General features: G+C 34.4%; 1 protein-coding gene across 3 annotated transcripts in view; it reads right to left on the bottom strand.

The window, feature by feature from the left end:
- The window catches only part of GRM7 (glutamate metabotropic receptor 7), a 1027380-nt gene that overhangs the window by 207091 nt on the left and 799337 nt on the right, over positions 1 to 20952 (bottom strand). The window lies entirely within an intron of this gene.

The following is a 20952-nucleotide window of genomic DNA, read 5'->3' as shown; positions in this document are numbered from 1 at the left end:
TATCTTTCACTCAATATTCTTTTTGATTGCTGCCGCAAAAAAAGAACAAATCAAATTGCTCCTGTTTCAAATAGCCCTTCAAATACTTGTAAATATCTATTAACCCCATCCACTCCTACCCCATTCTGATTATTTCAGTCCCTTCAATTGTTCCTTATGTAGTAAGAAAACATAATCTCAAGATTCAGTACATCTTTGTTTCTCTTTAGCTTATTGATGTCCTTCATAAAACATGAAATCTTCAATTGAACACATCACAAAAGGGAGGGAATGAATAAACAATTATTAAATGCCTAGTTTTTACCAGGTATTATGCTAAATACTTTTTTAAGTTAAATGTTTTTGTTAAATGACCCACTCAGGATCATACAGCTAAACTGTATCTGAAATTGAATTTGAGCTCTGGTCTTCCTGACATCAAGTCCAGTTCATTATCCATTGAGCCATATAGTGACATTTTCTCCACCAGGTTGGTTTTCTTAGACTGGACTGGACTTCACTCTAACCACAGGAAATCTCATCATCAGTATGTTCACCATTTTGCACAAGAAATTGATGCTTGAAGGGGTTAAATATGTTTCCAAAGATCACCCAAGTTGTAGAAGTGGAATATAAACCCATGGTCCATGTTATGGATATGTGATATTGGGAATTATAAGGAGAAGAGAGAGTGATGTCAAGTTCCCTAATGGTACTTAGAGGAAAATAACAACAATATTATGGCAATGTATTTCATTTGCCTAAAAACAAGAATAATAGTTATAATAAAGAATAAACAATTAGAATAGCAGGACATGTATTTTATACACGGTCAATTCCTTCACTTTGAAAGAATGGGCTTGGTTGTACTTGTTTTGTATGTCATATTTTTCTCATGTATTCACTTTAATTAATTAAATTATGCATAGAACATTAAACACATCCCCAAATGTATCATTTTCCATTGATTTTGAAGTAGTGATTTTGTGGTCTGAGTGATACATTTTTAATAGAAATTATAATATGAATGGAACTATGTTTGACATTGCGTAGATTCCAAAATGCTGTTGGAGTCGAGTGTTTCATCAACAGTATAATTATGAGGGTGTATTAAAAACTAAGAACACTGTCAAAAGGACAGGCACAATTTCATGGTAATGGTCTGTCAGTTTATGTTGGGGATGAAAATGATTTGGAAAAACAGCTATGTTTTTTGAACATTTGTTCAAAGATTTCTTCTCTGATGGACTATTCCCTTGTGGTTTAACTTTTGTCTCAAGAAATAATTACTAAGATACCCGTCAATAAGGAGGGCTAAATATGAGTCCCATTTTAATTCTGATAATCAGAAGGCAATCAACCAGAAATCTTCCTCCCCACTAAAAGACACAATTCATGACCATGCAGTATACTAGAGAAGGTCATTAAACCTGGACTCAGAAGAACTTGGGCTGAATCCTGCCTTTTCTACTTAGAACTTTTGGGGCTGTGAGAAAATTATTTTCCCTCTGTATGTGCAGTTTTTTCATATAAAAGGTTAGATGAGATGATTTTCAAGTCTCTTTCCAGGTGAACTATTTATGATCTTCCATAGAAAGGAACATCATTTTTTTTCCCCCCACTGTAGAATGGCCCCTCTTGCTTTAACTCCTCATTCTACTGTGGAGCTTTGGGCAAATCATATAACTTTCTGAAGTTTCCTTGTGTAAAAAAAAAAAAAAAAAGTCCAAATTGGATTTGATATTCTCTGACATTCCCTTTATTTCTAATGTTCTACCTCCTTTTCTGGTTCCATTAATCTTCTCTTATAATGCTTTTCCTGTGTAAATGATTTATTATGTGTAACATACTGCAGCTTGATAATGCTCACCCTTTGGCCTACATATTATTTTAATTCTCCTAACATCACACTCTGCAGGATATATTCTAACTAGAAATGATCTCTTCATCAGGCTAAATCATACCATAATGTCTGCATAAAGAGGAAGGATCCCAAACTAATAAATGCCCTGACCTTCCATATATGACATGCTTAAAATACTTTGTCCCTTTTGGTTAGCATTTCTGTATCTAACACAGCAAGGAGGGATTTAAATACTTTAACTCCAACACCATATTCCCAAATATACACGCAACTGCACACATAGAAAGAATGATACACCCATGGAAATATAAAAGGAGTCAAAAATTTCATGGGAAGAAAAATATATATATGCTGATTTTTCTGCAAGAAACATCAAAGTGCAAAACCTTTCAAACTTCAAAGAAATCCATGGAGATTACATTTTTACTTTCGATAGTGTGAACTTATATATATATATAAAAAAAATTTCTTCTGAAATCACTTTCCTACCATCGTGAGAGAAAAGCACACAAATTATATACAATTGTTCCTTCATAAAGCTTTCTTTTACAAGAGGTATAAATTCAGGTCATAAATTGACCTGTGTTAGTAACTATCTACAATGGTAGATAGGAGAGAAAGGTGACATTGTTTAGACATTATTGTTTCCATGATGATAGTAATCATCTCTGTCTCTGTCTCTCTGTCTCTTTCTCTGTCTCTCTCTGTGTCTGCCTGTCTCTCACTGTTTCTCTGTCTCTGTTTCTGTCTCTGTGTCTCTTTGTCTCTGTCTCTTTTGGAAAGAAGTGTGAATCTGTAAGTAATTACACAGAGTGGTATTCTGACCTTTTCTTCTTTCTTTTTAAAAATGTTTTTCAGAGACATAGCTATTAAATGAATAGGAATAGGAATATTAAAACATAGCTAAGAAGAAAAGAATCATGTTAAGCTTCTGTGTTCATTTGAGGTTGTCTCTTCCATTGTGAATCTAATGCTCTGTCTGATGGGATTTGGGTGGAGAGGAGAGTTTAATCTTTTCAAATACCCCTTACATGTGTGTGATGTTTTTATTGCAATATGGCAATTATGCATATTCAAGAATCATATTTCATGACTGTTTACAAGTATTACATCTATTTTTCTGCCTTCTATTCCCTTTTCACTGCCTTGACAAACAATATAATCATCAAGAATATATTTTTTTCTAATTAAATTTTCCTTGCAAAGGAAACTTGATTCATATACACACATGTGCACACACACAAACACATAAGTATATATACATATAAATACACACAATGAATGATATATAAATCTAGTATCAGCGAAGTCCAGTGAGTTGGATCAGATAATAAACATATATATGAGTATTTGATATTTTTCATAATGGATCAGATAATATATACACAGCTGTTAGTGTGTGCATGTGTGTGTGTGTGTTTGTGTATGCTGGAATGAACCTATGATTTTACTATTATGAAGAACTCCTGATGAGGATACCTTCTCTACAAATGCAGAGCAATATGTGATCAGCAAATCATAATCTTAGAGATCTGAATGTGTCCTGAAAAGCTAAATAACTTACCTATGATCCCAAAGTATATGTCACATACTATATGTAGTGAAAGCAATCTCATAACCTAATACCCAGTTCTAATTTTGGTTAACAGTTATTGAGCCTGTCTTCATGATTGAATGAGAAGTAAGAGTCTAAGCCTTAGACATATATTTCTGATTGTCTGGGTACAAAACAACTAGGATATGAAGGGTTGAAAGTCCTTCATCAGTCTCAAGATCACAGATCAGCAGAATGAACAACAGTTATGTTCAACTTAAGAAATGTTTTATTAGGGATGAGCATCATTATTGCCCTGATCTGAATGTCCTTACCCTGGTCCAGCTAAATAAGCCTCTTTATGTCAGCTATCAGATATATTATCAGTTTTTCCATTTCTTTCCCATTTAGGATCCAAATTACAAAGGAACCAATCCAAATCAGGTTTAGCTCATACATATATAAAACTATATAATCACGCAGATAATTGGTGGTGCAGAAGGAGTCAAGAAGATTCAAGTTCAATTCTATCCTCAGGCAATATTTGTGTAAGCCATGAAAAATCACTTGATCTCAATTTGCCTTTATTTCCTCAGCTGTAAACTGGGAAAAATCATGACAATGAATCAAAGAGTTGTTATGAGAATGAAATGAAATGATATTTGTAAGAAGGACAACACTTATTAGATATTATTTAAATTCTTATCTCTTGTTTGTAAAGGAAGAGACATATTTACTTTTTCCCTTTGCATCTTTTATCTGTAAGACCTATTTATCACAGGGGACTGCCCTCTTTGATTTTGTCAATATTATCAAAGGGAATTGCTCCCTTTGATTTTTGTCAAGTGCTATCTATCTTTCCATTTTTCCTTTCAATTTGTCTCCCTTCATATGTCCCAAGAAACTCTTGATGAAGTGTTTGGTTTTGGTCTCATTGTCTTTGGTTTAAAAGAGATGCCAAAATGACCATCCCTTTAAATGTAATAACTTGTTGGCCTTGTTAATAAAATAATTAAATTGCTGCTTTAATAAAATTACTTCTCTCTCCTCTCCCTCACCCAGAGGTTTTCTAATCAACCATTCTATTTCCAATTCACAGCTGATGGTCACAGAGTTCATACAACTTATTCATTTATTCATTTAGCAATAACTATTTTAAAAATTAAGTATTTCATTATATAATTAAGGAAGAGAAGGGACCAGAGGTCTAATCTTCTGAAATTCAGTTCAGCACTTTCTTCTAGCATCCCAAACTGCCCCTAAACAAGTTTGAACATTGTTTCACAGCCTCAATCATTCTCAGCACTTCCCTTTCCTTTATTACCCAAACCAAAACTGCCAAATGCTGTCAATTCTACCCCCTCAGTATGTCTCACATCCTCCTTCTCAGCATTCATATAGCCACCACCCTCATTCAGATCTTCTCATTCAAACTGGGAATTCTCTCTTATCTGATCTCCCAGCTCTTAGCCTCCTCCTCTCTAAATCATCCTTCTCACAGCTGCCAAATGATGCATTTAAAACACAGGCATAGGTATCTTAACCAAGCCTCTCTTCTCTCCTCAATTTCATTGGCTCTCTGCTGTCTCTATGGTAAAAAAACAAACTCTAGGTGATATTAAAAAACTTTCATGGTCTGCATCAACTTCTCTTTTTAAGATTACATGCCATTCTGTTGATATGTTATTGACAAACAGGGATCCCTAATGTTTCCCATAAACAAAAAAAATCATCTGCCACTTCTATCTGTGACTTTGAAAACAATCTGAATGCCTTTCTTCTCATCACCATCTCACTGAACTCAAAGATCCCTCCAAAGATTAGCTGAAGTTCTACCGATTTTATATATATATATATTTAAGTATTTGGTATTTTTATATCACCTCCTTTCTGACTACATCCTGCCTTCTCTCTTACCCAACACATCGCTTGTACATTCTCTAAATAAAGAGAACTAAAATAAATAAACAAATAAATAAAAATTCGAGAAAAATAACTATCACAACAAACACATCTTACAAAATACATAATGTTCTACACCCAGAGGCTCCCACTCCTGAAAAAAGGGAAGAAGATTCATTTTCTCATCTCTTCCAGAACAAGTCTGTTTGTTTTATAACAGTACATTCATTTTTTGTCTTTTTCTTGTTATTTTGTATCCATTTCTGTTGTCATCTTCTTATTTCACTCTCTATCCCTTTAAATGACTTCCCAGGCTTCTGGGAATTCTTCATATTCTTTATTTCTGATGAAGTATACTCTGTTTAGCTATTCCCCAATTCATGGTCAAATCACATAACTTTAAAAAGGAACTTCCTCTCCCTCAGCTCCTCTCCCCCCACCCTTTGTTAGTGCCAATCTATAAAAACAAAGAAACAAAGACAAACAAAATAAATCTAACTCACATATTATGCTTTCATTTTATATGTATTTTTCTTTGACTTTGTTTCGCTCCAGTAGGATGTAAATTAATATTTTGATAACTAAAACTACTTCCTTGCTTTTGGTGGTATTAGTGCTTATCACAGCTTAACAAACAACACAGTGCTTAACTATATAATTAAATATAACATGTATATAATAGGTACTAAATAAATGTTTTTTGTTGAATATTTTGTTTAACTTGTTAATAACATTTTTTTTTAAACAAAGAGCTATGAATAGAAAGTTCTGACTACAGAAAGTACTAGCAACAAAAATATAATTTTCCCATGTTCCAAGAAATGGAATTAAAATGAAAATAAACTGTTTTTGTCTATAAACCAATATCAATATCAACATTTATATCTATTTCTGTATCTACTGCTTTCTTTAGCACTTTGAATCATCTTTTTATCAGTTTAAAACCTCTTCCACTGAAGCCAATGATAAGCTTTCTTTCCTTTTAAAGATGGCCACCATATGTTGCTATGGTCACAAAGATCCAGTGGGTACATTTCTGATGAGGTACTTCCTAAATTTTCCGGGCTGGTACTGGGAGCTTGGATTATATGATCCATATCCAGGCTTGGGTTCTAAGTCTTTCCAGTTCTGGATGTGCATCCTCAGTTTGTGTTCTTTGTTTTAGCTTTTGAATATCGGGAGACAACTATACCCCCCATGAGATATTAGAGGGACATCTCTTAGAGGGTTAACAAAGAAAATAGTAAGGTCAATACTGCCTAATAATAATGAAAAGTGGAGCAGCTGGGTAGCGAAGTAGATAGAGTACTAGCCCTGAAGTCAAGAGGACCCGAGTTCAAATTAGATCTCAGACACTTAACACTTCCTAGCTTGTGGCCCTGGGCAATTAATCCCAATTGCCTTTGCAAAACAAAACAAAACAAAATAAAAACAAACCAAACCAAACCAAACCAAAACAAAACAATAATGCAAGATGCTTCTGTTAGAAGGAAATGTCTAGACCTTCATTGTCTTTAACACAGAAACAGATTATAAACTGACTAAAAAGACAAAGAAAGAAAAAGAATTTCTAAACAAATCCAAGATTTCATTGTATGAATTTTAAGGACACTTGCAAATACTTAGCAAATAACCAAAGAATATGAAGATAATTTCATATTAGGCCAGGAGGCAGAATTGTGATAAAACATCTGGGCAGTTTTATCTTTTTAGTTATAAATCATTTTTTTCAATATTTCTACATGATGCCAAATAACCATTTTGAACTTCATTTCTGCCTTCATTTTACAGGGGTTCTGCAAACTAACTTGGATGATTTAAAGTGATCTTAATAATAAGAGCTGATCTTTTTATTATGCTTAAGGTTTTCAAAGTGCTTTACTTGTGTTATCTCATGAGATTAAAATCCTATAGAATTGGTGCTATTACTATCACCATTTCTTTGTTTAATTGTTCAATTATGTCTAAGTCTTTGAGACCTTATTAGGGAAAATTTGATATTTTTCAACTCTTTGTACAGATGAAGAAACTGAGGCAAACAGAATTAAGTGATTTGCCTAGAGTCTCCTAACTACTCAGTATCTGAGACTGTATTTGAACTCAAGTCCTTCTGATTCCAGCCCAGTTCACAGATTTGAAGGCAGGATTTGAACTTAAGTTTTTCTGACCTCAAATCCAATAGTATATATATATATTCTAGCACTAATCTGCTTTAAATCCATGAGGATGTAGAATAGTCCCTAAATTAATTTCAATTTCAATTCAATAAACATTTATGAAGCATCTATTATGTATGGAGACTATAAAAAGGTATATATATATAGTAAATGATTCTGCCCTCAAAGAGCTTCTAATCTAATGGAGGAGAAAACAAAGAAACAAATACACACACGGACATATACACACATACACACACACACAAAGAGAGAGAGAGAGAGGGAGGGAGAGAGGGAGAGAGAGAGAGAGAGAGAAAGAAAGAGAGAGAGAGAGAAAGAAGGGATTATTCAGGTTAAGTAGAACATAATTAACAGAGAGAAGGCTTCCTGTAAGAAGTGGGATTTTAATTGAAACAAAGGAAATCAGTCCTTGAAAGTAATGGGAGTTAGCTTTTAGAGTGTGTTCCTCCTCCCTTTGTGCTATTTGCTATAAAATGAGGGATAATGAGATTTGGAACTGAAAACAAGCTTGGATTTTTCCCAGTCAGGGACTATCATCATTTTATAGATGAGGAAACTAAAACGCAGAGAAGTTAATTGCTTGCTCAAAATTATAGAGGTTGTAAATAGCAAAGCCAAATTCAAATCTAGGACCTTTGCCTTGAAATCCAAAATATTTTCAATGGCACTTCGCAGCTTCCCTGTGGAAGACTATCTAACTCACATATTATGCTTTCAAAATAAAAGGTGAGAATGTCAGTATAAAAATAAGAGTTCTCAAGGGTGAGTTCTCCAAGGCTCATATCAAAATTGCCCTTGTCTAAAAAAAGGTTTACCTTTCTAATGCAAGAATCTCTCTGAAGGCTTGGACCTCTAATGTCTCTTCCATTTCCAAGATTCTGTGATAAGATTCCAGGTAAATGTTAAGTATATTCTATTCCAAACTTGGCTTTAAGCGGGTGGGCAATTGTATTACACATTAACAGAACACTTTGTCATTCAGATGCTGTGGATCTATATAAATTTCAGGGAACAGAGCAATTATTGAATTCTATTTTTCTGATAATAATGTTCTTTTGGTGAGGTTCTATAAAAAGCTTTTTTTTTTTCTTTAAAGTAGATTAATATATAAACACTGCTTTCAGCTTAGTATTTCTAGACTGTAGTTTCCTAGCAAAAGGTATAACTTTCACATTGTTTTTTCTTCCCTTTTCCCTCCTCTCCTTTCCTTTTTCTTTTCTTTTCCTTTCCTTTCCTTTTTCCTTTCCTCTCCTCTCCTCTCCTTTATTCTCCTCTCCTCTCCTCTCCTTCCCTCTTTCCTTCCATTTTGCCATTCACTAGCATGCTTTCTGAATGTCCACTTAACAAAAAGGATCATCTTCTGAGCCAGAGATGCTATATAGTAAGTGATGGAAAAATACTTGGAATTAAGGATTTCTAATATACTTGGCACTGGCTACAGGAGAGGAAGTACCTCAAGTCTTGAACATTACAAGGAGGTTTCATCTCATTGATCATCATTAACAGCTAGAGATGTTGATAGAAGACATGTGAACTATATTAAAATATGTAAGTAGTAATTGATCGTATAATCTGTTCATGTTGCATTAAAAAGGAAACATAAATGGAAAAGCATGATAATTATCATCCATAGTGTTAAAAATTGATTTTATGAAATTTGCATATGTAGAATTAATGATGAGACTCATCACTCTCCATGTTACAGGTAGAAAAAAAATAAGCTAATTTGACAGTAACCATACTCTGAGAAATAAATGTATCCTTGTGAGTTTTTCACTTCTAGGGTCATATGATTCTAAAATTAGAAAGGACATTAGATATCACAGAATACAATCCCATCAATTTATAAACTAAGAAATTGATTTCTGGAAAAGCAAAGCAACTTTCCCAAAATCACAAGACAGTAATTGGTAGAACTGGTATTCAATATAGGATTATACATCACTTTTGGAATGCTGTCTCAGCTGTTAGCAGAAAGTGGGGTACCCAGATGGAAATGTCCTGCAGGCAGTTGGAGATGGGAAATTGGTAAACATCAAGGTTACATATATGCAATCACTGACAGACTCCTGTCCTTGTCAGTCTGATGAGATTTCCTTGGCACCAACAACATCATTATTACCAACAAGCATCCATGAGGAAGACACAATGTCTGTTTCTGAAAATCTCAGGATCCAGTTAGAGACATAAGATCCATTGACCAGTAAAATAGTACAAAATTGTGTCAACAAAGGAATTCAGAAAATAAGAATAAGAAAGCTTGTTCAGGTCTGGGCAAATAGAAGAGGCAGCTCTGAAATATGAGATTTCAAAAGAAGATAAAGGATCAAATAACTTAAAAATAAACAATAATATTTATTAAGTACTTCCTTTCTTATTTATTTATTTTTTTTTTTGCAAAGAACAAAGTTAGGCACTGTAGAAATTACAAAGATAGTTAAATTATGCCTTTGGCTTCAAGGAAGTTAGAATACCAAAGTGGAAATGAAATGGATTCAAACATTAATAAAGGGTTGAATGTGAAAGTATACTGAGAAGAAACTTTTGTTTGGCAGTTTTAATTATAGTCCATTCTCACTTTACATAAATTTAAATTATGCAAATTTGACTTTACATAAGGAATTCTAAAATAAATAAGCACAAGAAAAAAACAACAGCAATAAAAACCCTTTTAACTTTACTATACAGGACTGTGCTCCTTCTCTTTGCTTGTGCCGCTTGACTTGGCACTCCATGATCTCCCATCCCCCACCAAAAACAAAAAACAAAAACAAAAACAAAACCCTCCAAAAATGAAGAAAAAATCCTTCAAGTGAAAGCAGAAAAATAGATAGACAAGGAAAGATTATTATCCTTCATTCCTAGAAGAGGACCAAAATGACATCACTATGTTAAAGCTGAGTTACAGAGTATCCAGACCAACAAGAACTTGGCATGATCTGTCACAAATCTGTCACACAAATAGTTCCCATGAAAATTTGAGGTAGATGCTCCATATTTGCACTCTTGCATTTTTTTTTTCCTGAACTGATTCAATTCTGCTTTGCTCATAGAGCACAGCACCCAATCTACTATCTCAGATGTAGCTACAACCACTGCTACCAGATGGGGGCCTTGGCTTGAAACCTCCAACACCAAGAGAGGAGATTTTTGCCCTACTCAGCTCAACTGCTACATTTCAATTCTGTTTGTCTACCTTTATACTCTGATACTATGTGTCTGCCCTCAGCCTCCATTTTTCCTTGAATTTTGTGGCAGCCCCCTTCCTTCAAGGTACTTTCTGCCTCCCTCTATCTCTTCCCCAAGTCTAAGGGCAAATTTATCTTACATAGAAATCAATTTACCTACACTTCTGTGGAATGGTCAACTTACATAAAGCAATACTATCTGAACTCAAGGGTGTTTTCTAATCATTTCTACCTATTACTCACAAAAACCTGACTTCCTGAAGTTTTACAAGTTTCTTCACTCTCTATGTGCGTGTATCTCTCTCTCTTTTTCTCTCTTCCACACTCCCTCCTTTCTCTCTCTTCTAGTTATGTAACCTTAATGTCATGGTATACCCAAGAAACCTTGAGAGGTAACATCATTTCATCCTATATACAGGAATACTTGTGTATCTTCTCTGTCCAGAGTTATGGTTAGTAATTATTTCCCCAATGTCCAATTGTCATTTTGATGGAATTACATTTTTGTACAAAATTAGTGCCTCCCCCCACCAAAGTGTACTTCAAGACTCCATAATACATTTCCCTTAAGCAATTTTTTTTTTCTTTTATTGAATGAGATTCAGATGCCATAACATTCTGTTGGCCACTTGCTAAAAGTTCCTGAGGGCCATTGCCTGAGAAGGAGAGCCAGTTATACCCTGAAATCCCTTTCCAAAATAACATTCTTAACAGATGGTGGATCATGTGGGCACAGAATTTTAAAACATGAGAAGATTACTAACATATTACTTATTTACCGAAGTTCATTAATTGAGATTGTTACTAGAAAGAAAAGTGCAAACTTGTTTCTACTCTGGGCTTTGCTTCCTTCTCTGCTTGTCAATCTTTCAGTCTCCCTCTCCCTCTTCCCTTCCCTTTTCTTCTCCCTCTCCTTTTCCCTCTCCCTCTCCCTCTTCCTCTTTCTTTCTCTGTCTCTGTCTCTCTCTCTGTCTCTCTGCCTGTCTCTGTCTCTGTCTCTCTCTGTCTGTGTGTGTGTGTGTGTCTCTGCGTATATGTCTCTCTTTCACACACACACACACATACACACACAGAATCTTTTAATCATTTAATCCTTCCTAGATATCAGTTCACCCCATATAAGCAGATTTAAATAGATATCTTAAACTCCTTTCAGTACTATGACTTTTATTCTGAAATAGAATTCTATGAAGGAAAAAAAAAAGTATTAATTACCAGGTTCAAGCACTTTATATGAAGCACTGATTTTTAGATATTTATATTTTGGTTACCAATCTTTATGCAAATACATATCTTTGATTCAAGTCATCACTAGTCTATTTTTGATCCACAAATCCATTTATTGATTATTTTACTGCAAGAATGGTCCTATTTCATCAAGCTATGTTTATGTTTCACTTTCTTTGGATTATACCCAAGGATGTGCAGAAGAATGACAACCAACATTCTCTCAAGTCAGAATAATAATAGTAAAAAGCAACATGATTAATTGTGTAACTGTTCTCAATCTAAAATGCAATAGATTGTTTAATAGTTCCCACAAGACAGCTTCATATTATAATCAAAATCCAAGAATATAAAGACCCTTTAAAGAATATAGGATAGGGGAAGATGAGATTTTCTTCATGCAGGGACATTGGGATTTGTTTTCTTTTCAGCATTCTATCTACTATAATCTCAGCACACCCCATTAGCTAAAAGTGGTCTGCATTCTACTTTGTAATTAAACTTCTACTGTGTAAAAAGTGAGGCTTCCATTTGGTGAATGGAATTATGTTGATAAACGAGGAGGATATGTTGGGTAAGAATATGAAGAAACAGAAAGAAAGATTTTGGGAGAAGTCATTGCAAACCGTGCTTTCCCAAAGAAGACCACTACAATGGAAGGAAAACACAATATCTAGACAAAATGTTACCAGTCCAGTTGAAACAATGACATATTCGTCCACCAATCACGCTCTATTGACCGATTTCTACTTGTCATATGGCAGCTGTCTATCATCATTATGAGGGCTGACCCTAGAAATCATTTAGTCCAATCCTCTCATTTTATAGAGAAGTTCCAAAGCCATTTGTTGAGTGGCAAAACTGGAACTATAAGATAGTTCTTCTGAGCATCGGTCTACTCATCTTTCTACTACATTGCCATTTCATTGTATAGGCATCTGATGGACCTTGTGCTTCCATGCTCACTTGTTTATTCATTCAGGAACAATAATCTATTAAGCACTTATGTGCCAGGAATGAAATATTTTTGAGTAGTTATAGACCTCAATTTTGTTGATTATTGTCAGGACTTCTAATCCCACTCATACCATAGCAAAAATAACCTTTGAAAGAATTTCTGAAACAGACATTCCATCTGTTTTGAAGCCCATCCATGATGGAAATTTGACTCCTCCATAAGGCAGCCTATTCAACTTTTACACGTCTCTAATTGTTAGGAAGTTTTCATTATATTGACAATAATTGGCCTCACTGAAACTTCTAAACATTTCTTAGTTCTGTCATAAAGGACCAAACAAAAAATCCAAACCTCTTTCACATGATAACTATTTAAATGTTTGAGTCACAACCCTCTTCTAATTTTTTCTGGACCAAAAATCCAGTTGAGTTTCATAGGGTATACTTTTTAACCATTTCACCATCTAGGTCATCCTCTTCTGGCCCTATCTAATTTGACAATGTCCTTTTTGAAACGATGGGTCCACAGCATGATGATTTCAGGAAGGCCTGGAGAGACTTACATGAATTGATGCTAAGTTAAATAAGCAGAACCAGGAGATCATTATACACGGCAACAACAAGATTATATGATGATCATCTCTGATGAATGTGGCTCAACAATGGGATGATGCAAACCAGTTCCAGAGAATCAGCTACACCCAAAGAGAGAAATGAGTGTGGACCACAACATAGCATTTCCACTGTTTCTGTTATTGTTTGCTTGCATTTTTGTTTTCCTTCTCGGGTTTTTTTTTTTTCCCCTTCTTTCTAGATCTGATTTTTCTTGTGCAGCAAGATAACTGTATAAATATGTATACATATATTGGATTTAACATATACTTTAACATATTTAACATGTATTGGACTACTTGCCATCTAGGGGAGGAGGTGGGGGAATGAGGGGAAAAGTTGGAACAGAACATTTGGCAAGGGTCAATGTTAAAAAATTACCCATGCATATGTTTTGTAAATAAAATGGAAAAAAGAAAAAAAAAAAGAAATGATGGATCCAGAACTGAAAATAAGTTGCAGATGTGATTGGAACAGGGTAGAGTAGAGGGGGAATTAATCTCTCTTTAATTTATCATTCTATAATTATACACTGTAAATTTGAATTAGCTTTTTTAGTTACCATGGCACAGTTTTGAAATTTGGACTTATAATGAGTTTCTAATCTGTTATAAATCTCTCAAAATATCTAGCCAGGTAAATTTTATTTTGTTAAGAATAATTTTATATATATACTCACATACATACTAGAACTAGACAAAATTAATTTTGACAAGAATATAAATATATTGACATATAAAATGATGTATACATATATACCTATACATATACACATGTACACTCTACATACTATACATAAATACATATATCTTATTCGATATAACATATACCTTGTTAGATGTTGCCTCCTTAAAAGAAGTCACTCTTAGTGTCTACATACATATTGACATGAGATTGCAATTGTTCAAAACAGTTTTGGAAGCCTTTTTGGGGTAATTTCCATAGAACAAGCTTGGGACATTGCAGAAATATTTCATTTTGATTTTAATATGCTTTTAATTTGAATGGTGCAGGAAGTTTCCAGTGAAAGTCTGCATCTGTTTTGCATCTCAGTGCCTACAAAGACTGGGGATAAGAAAATCTGCCCAGAGTCAGATGTCTAGTGTGATTTAGAGGTGAGATTTGCTCACAGGTTTTTTTAGAATCAGCTTAAGCTGGTTATCCTTCCACTGCATATTGTCTCTAACATTTGTATTATCTCTAGTCTCCAGTACATTAAGTAGCTGCCCAAGATCATTCAAGGCAGCCAAAGTCCCTGACTACAAATCCAGTATCCTTTCCATGCCGCTCCTCTGAATTTCTTTCTGGGTATCAAATCTTTGTCTTAACTGAATACATTTGACTTCAAGACATATTTCAAGCCAAGTCTAGAAAAGAAGATAGGTGGATTGTAATAATATTTAGTGTAAAAATGGTATAATTATAAAGAACTCAATTTTCTTTTTTGATTCATAAAGTATTACTGGAGGAGTTTCCCTAAAATAGGTTAAGCAGTAGCAGCTTCATTGAGTAAGGGTTTGGCATCCCTGCTGACTCCTTAGAGGACAATATTCATTCAAATGTGCTTTGCTTATTTAAAAAAAGTAAAGGTTTCATTAATTTTTTTAATCTTCTTTATAGGGGGCATAAGATTTTCAATCTCAAAGGGATTGGGGCATTTGTTAAATGATCTAATCTTGTGTTTTAAATAGATGTGGCAATGGTGGCCTAGAGACTAAGGTGATTTACCCAGAATCACACAGCTATTAGAAGGTAGAACCAGGATTATAATGAACTTCTTCTGACAAATAGGCCAGTGATTTTTCCACTAATTTAATCACCAATCTGTAAGAACTAGGGCTGTGAGAAAAGATGAATGAAACTTTCTACTAACTAGGTACCTTACCTTACCTTAAAGGATTATCAGTTTTCTCTCAGGGGCAGAGGGAACGAACAACACTTTTTGAAGTTTTCTAAGGAATGGTTGGGGGGGGAGGGGGAGAGATAAAACAGTATCCGCCCGGCACTTTGTGAAATAATCTAATAGCTAATTTTGTGGGTTTTACTTCCCAAATCCCAGATTCAGATATACTGTCTAGACAGTTTTGCCAAAGAGATATGTGAACAATCTAAATGCCACCATTCCCCAATTTTAGGCAAGAGATGTAATAGGGAAGTTGGTACTATTGTTGTTATTAATATTATTTATATCTTACTGAGTGGGCCAGAGTTTTAATTTTGAAATTCTTCTCATCCTTTCTTCTCTCCAGCTTTCAGCTGGCAGACAAGGCTAGGTTTTGAGTGGCAATATGATGAAACTGAATCACAGCCCAATTATTCTATGGCTCTTAGCCCACTAGCAGTTACACCTCAATTATAGCCTGTGCCGGCATGGGAACCTCACTCCTAGACAGCGGCAATTGGGCTCATGCATATAATTATGCAATAACATAAATACAGTATTTATTAAAACCATGAAAGGACTTTAAAATATAAGAGCACCCATTATTGCCACTCGGGTTCAACAATAACAATTATATACCCCAAATATTATTGTATTATGAGCTTGTTGAACCCGTCAGTCAAAAACTATATCATTGCCATGGTGACTGGAAAAGGCAAAATTTTCTCTGTGATTAAAACTCACCTTTTTCAAAGAAAAACAAAAATTGTAAAGTACAATCTGACTCTTAGTTTATGAGGAAAAGGCAATCCATTTTTCCGAGGGTAAATGGATCATTCCTTGTCTAAAAGCCATTGCTTAATTTATGGTCTGAATCAGTTTGTAGATGGTATAGTACTGCATTTATAGCATCTTTTTAGAATACTGATATGTTACCTAAAAGTCTCAGGAATTCTAGATCATTTGTGGGACTCCAGTGGATAGCTTTGAACATTTATTTGATCCTCCAAAATCATTTGTAAAGGAGCTGCTTGGATCTAGACTTGGGTTTTCATCAGAATAGGGAACTCTTGGAATGATAATGTTGATCTATCAGAAGGCAAAGTGATATGGTAAGAAGTATATTGGACTTCAAGTCAGAAGACATGGTTTTGAATCCTTGCTCTCTGTGACCTTAGCTAATCCATTTAGAGTTTTTGGCTCTTGGTAATATGGAGTGGGTTTCTGTTGACAACTTCCAAAGTCTCTTTCAGTTCCAAATCTATGATCTTATGTTTCCAAACAAGAGGCTTATTTATAACTCATGACCTTAAAGAGTACTTGGATATCGACTGACTTAATTATTTGTCCATGTTCATAGAGGTAGGAGTCTTCCTGAACAGTAGAACTAGGTCTTCCTAGGCTTGCTCTCTATCCACTAAGTCACATTAACTTCTAAAAAGATTAATAATATTTTGTTAAAGCAGGGACTCTTTTGTTAAAATTCAACTGCTAAGAGAAAAGGGCTACAACACTTCCTCCAAATATTGTTTTCTTTACACCCTCTGCAAAGAGTGTCTTAGGACTATATAGTTCACAATTTGCAAGATGCTAAACAATCACTCAGGACATAAAGCTAAATGTTAGAACAGAGTTACGTAAAACAATTTTCAATTTTAGGCAACAGAGGACCTGTAACAGACCTCAGTGTCATTGTTATCTAAGGCAGATGGATATTCAGCAGCATCATTAAAGAATCATTTTCTTCCATATTTTATTCTAACTTTCGTATTCAGGGAAGTAGATTTAAATGATGAAATGCAGATGGCAGCTTCTTCTATTTTCATAAAGCCTTCTTTAAGAGCTAAAATTCAATATGATTTCTCTCCAGCCTCACATACAGTTTTTAAAGAAAAAAAAAGTCTTTTCTTTAAATCTACTTACATGCCCAGTACTACACAATAACTCATATCTCATTAGCAATGTTATTGGCCACCACATCTACCCTGGCCAATTTGAAGGCGTACTGGGAAAGTTCCCAGAGAAATACAATGAAATAGACAAAATCAGTCAATTTCAGCCACATATCTATCCAAGTGTTTGAATGAAAAAAGAAAATCATTATAAAATGTGCTGTAATTATTTAGTTTAGGAACCATGCTTTCCTAGGTGTGGACACTCACTTGTGCTTCTTTTTCTTTTACGTGCTTTAACTAACTCATCTGTGTCATTTGCTAAGAGATTGACCAATAACTTGAAAGAGAAATAGTTTCTCCTAGGTGGCTTACAAACTGTAATTAGCTGATCTTATCTCTACACAAAACAGTACATTAGAATTATTTCCAATAATTTTGAATCTTTCTCTCTTATTCTAAGTGAAGGGACCTGCTATAGGTGCTACTGACATATGTGAGACAGTACCTATCCCTCAAAAAACTTATAATTCAGCCTTATTTTATTACTTAAGTTCTCTGTGTTCAAAGAGCTACATTCAATTAGTATGCTTTATGGATTCCATGTAGCTCTTCTTTAGTATGTATGCCAGGAACACATAAGCACACCTGGTATTAGAAACTCACAGTTCAGTTTAGCAATTAAGACAATTGGAGTCACAGTTTCAATATACAGCATGCTGGGATTTGAGTTTGAAAACTGTCTCTGACATTTATTATCTGAGTATAGGGATAGTCCTTTAGTCTCTATATATCCTCCTAAGTCATAGATCAGTTGTGCTCTTTTTTAGTAGAGAGAATTCACACACTAGAAGTTCCTTCCCTACACAGCACTGTTATGTATAAGACTATCATTTTGATATTATGTATGGAACATGACCATTGATTCTGAAATAAGCTTAGCAATCCTTTGAGGCTATTTACTTCCTGAACAAGGTAACTTCATATCCTCTGAGAATTCACAATGACTATACTGTCAAAACATTTAGGCCAAATCTGGTGTCATGTTAGGGGCAGACACTTACTGAAAGAGTAAGTTAACAAGATGTGCTATCTAAAGACCCTTAGCTAGTAGCAGATGGTGTGAGTATTTGTCAGCTACCTTGAACTCTTAAGATCCCACAAGCAAAAAGCTGAGGACAGCTGTGATCATTAGGAACTGCTTAAAGTTCAATAGAAAATGAAGCAGTATGTTCAGAAGAAAGCGTGTAGGGTATAGTCGGACTTCCTAAAGGGATACCACCTCTATTCTTAGTGAATTGCTGGGACACTAAATAAAGTTTCTTCAACTCTTCCAATGTTCACTCAATGGGGCTTTTTCCTACATTCTCAGAGAAAACTAATGGAGATATTAACACATGTAAAACTTCATTAAAATAGCTGTGGTGCTTATTTCCCATGCCTCCCCCTGCTTTTCTTTGGAGTATAAAATATCAGATACAACCTGTTTCTAAGCAGTTAGCTGTGAATATCAAATGTTTTACTATATACCAACCACAAAGTTTTGGCTGACACATAGTAGGTACTTAACAAGTGCTATATTCATCTGTCTCTTTGTCATCTATCCTTTATCTTCATATAAATAACAACTACTTTTATTATCACTTATTTTTTTCATTTTTTTATTCAGGAAATAATTATTTAACACCTATGATTAAAATTATTAACATATTGTTCATATTTGAAAACACTTTATACTGAGTCAAGAGCCTTATCTCATTTGCTATATTTTTATGTTTATGTGGGAAAAGGGGAAGCAGAGTTCACAGATTACTCTGATAATTCGTAATCCTATGCTGAAGCCCACTACCTCAATGTCCTGACATTTAAATATTGTTTTTTTTTCCATTTAGAACAGAAATTTCTTGAAATTTTCATTCTGTGTGCTGCTTCTCACACTGCTCTTCCCTTGTCTTTACAAATGCCATATCCTAGTTCTGTCAATATAACATGACTACACACACACACACAGTCACAAAATAGAAAATTTTAGTACTTTGTTAGCTTTCTTTCCTAGTTTTGCTTTATGTATAGATTATATTTCAGTTACTGAAATAGCTATTTTACTTCAGGAGATTAATTTAATGATAAATGAATGAATTCAAAAGAAACCAAGGGAGCATTCCACTTATAGAATGTTAAAAAGAAAGGGTACCATCATCCCATCAAAGAAAGTAGGTATCAAATGTACAGACTGCTTTAATGGAGGTTATATGCTCTTCATATGGAGAATCAGAATGGAATTCAGATACCACAATAGTCATAATGGAGCAAGGGAGAGAAAAGAATGAATTTTCATCTAGCAGGGAAAAAAATGAATAAACCTTAATGGGAACAGCAAAGTTTCAATCCACCACCCCCTTCATATACCCATTAGAATAAGACTTTGTGCCTAACTTCACACTGAATCATTCCCTAAAAAGACATGTATTTTTCCCAGGTATTCTTCAACCCAAAGTAAAACTTCCATTCTATTGCAATCAAAATCCAGAGGAGGGAAAGAGGACAATAGAGAAAAGAGGAAGGCAATGAATAATAATTTTCATTTGCAATGACTCAATGGATAATAAATCAAACAAAATACCCGGAACCCATAAGAGCCTGTAGAACTCTCTAAAGGCAGAAAGTTTTACTTGATGCATATTGCATTAATTGGTACTTGAACTTTGTTCTTTATCTCAAAATAGTTACTCATTTAGTTTGTTCTTTATCTCAAAATAGTTATTTATTTCAATGTTTTCTATCAATCATCTATCTAAAGATACTATAATAGAATGACAAATAAGACACAGCTCTTACTCTCAGGCATTTACTTACTCAGGCACAAGTTGGAGGTGATTCCCTCTCCCCCCCAACCTTTATTTTCCACGATAATAGGTTAGTTCTATAGCCTTTCTCTCAATCTTGTGAAATCCACATTACATAACATAGGATAGCAACAGAAAGCTTCAACCTTTTGACTGAAATGAATTTTGAATTATGCACATACTTTTAATTGTCATCTAGCAGATGTCATCTTCAGATATGCTGACCTCCCTAGAAGATTTCCTTACTGAAGCCACCTCATGCACCTAGGGACCAAGACCATGAGGGGCTAAATTATTCATCTTTGAACTCCCTGGGACCATGTTTATTCTCTCATGCTATCACCCGTCTTAAAGCTGTATATGTACCAGACACTACTTTGCATTTCTTATTCAAATAACTCTAAATGAATCAAGACTATCAGTGCTTTTCTAAAGGATGTTTGTCAATTCTCTTATTATTCTATCTATGTTCCCTGTGACTTCCCAGATCTAAACTTTCTTCCCTGTTAACTACCATGCTAGATGTCTAGTGTCCAAATATTAGTTTGTAACTGAGCACAAGGGTTATATCACTTTATTTTTGTAATCCTGCTACTCACCACTATATCTGGCACACAGTAAGATCTGAAAAGCTTTTAATTGGTTTATTAAAAGTCTTAGATAGTCAGCCTTCTTTCACTATAAAGTTTAGTGGAAAGTTCATAATTCTGCTTGTCATTAAACAATTATAGCTCATGCAATTGAACAGTGGTTCATAGAAAGCAACAAAATGAGTAAGTTAAATTATGATGCACTGTGTATCCATGCACACAAATGAATTAGAAATAAAAACAGGTAGGAATTAACCATTCTGCAAATGAATTTATCATCTAGAAAGGCTATGTTCTGAAGT

The sequence above is a fragment of the Sarcophilus harrisii genome, chromosome 1 (assembly GCF_902635505.1).
Source record: "Sarcophilus harrisii chromosome 1, mSarHar1.11, whole genome shotgun sequence".
Lineage (NCBI taxonomy): Eukaryota > Metazoa > Chordata > Mammalia > Dasyuromorphia > Dasyuridae > Sarcophilus > Sarcophilus harrisii.
The sequence above is the reverse complement of the archived record's forward strand: the minus strand, read 5'-3'. Positions and strand labels throughout refer to the sequence as shown.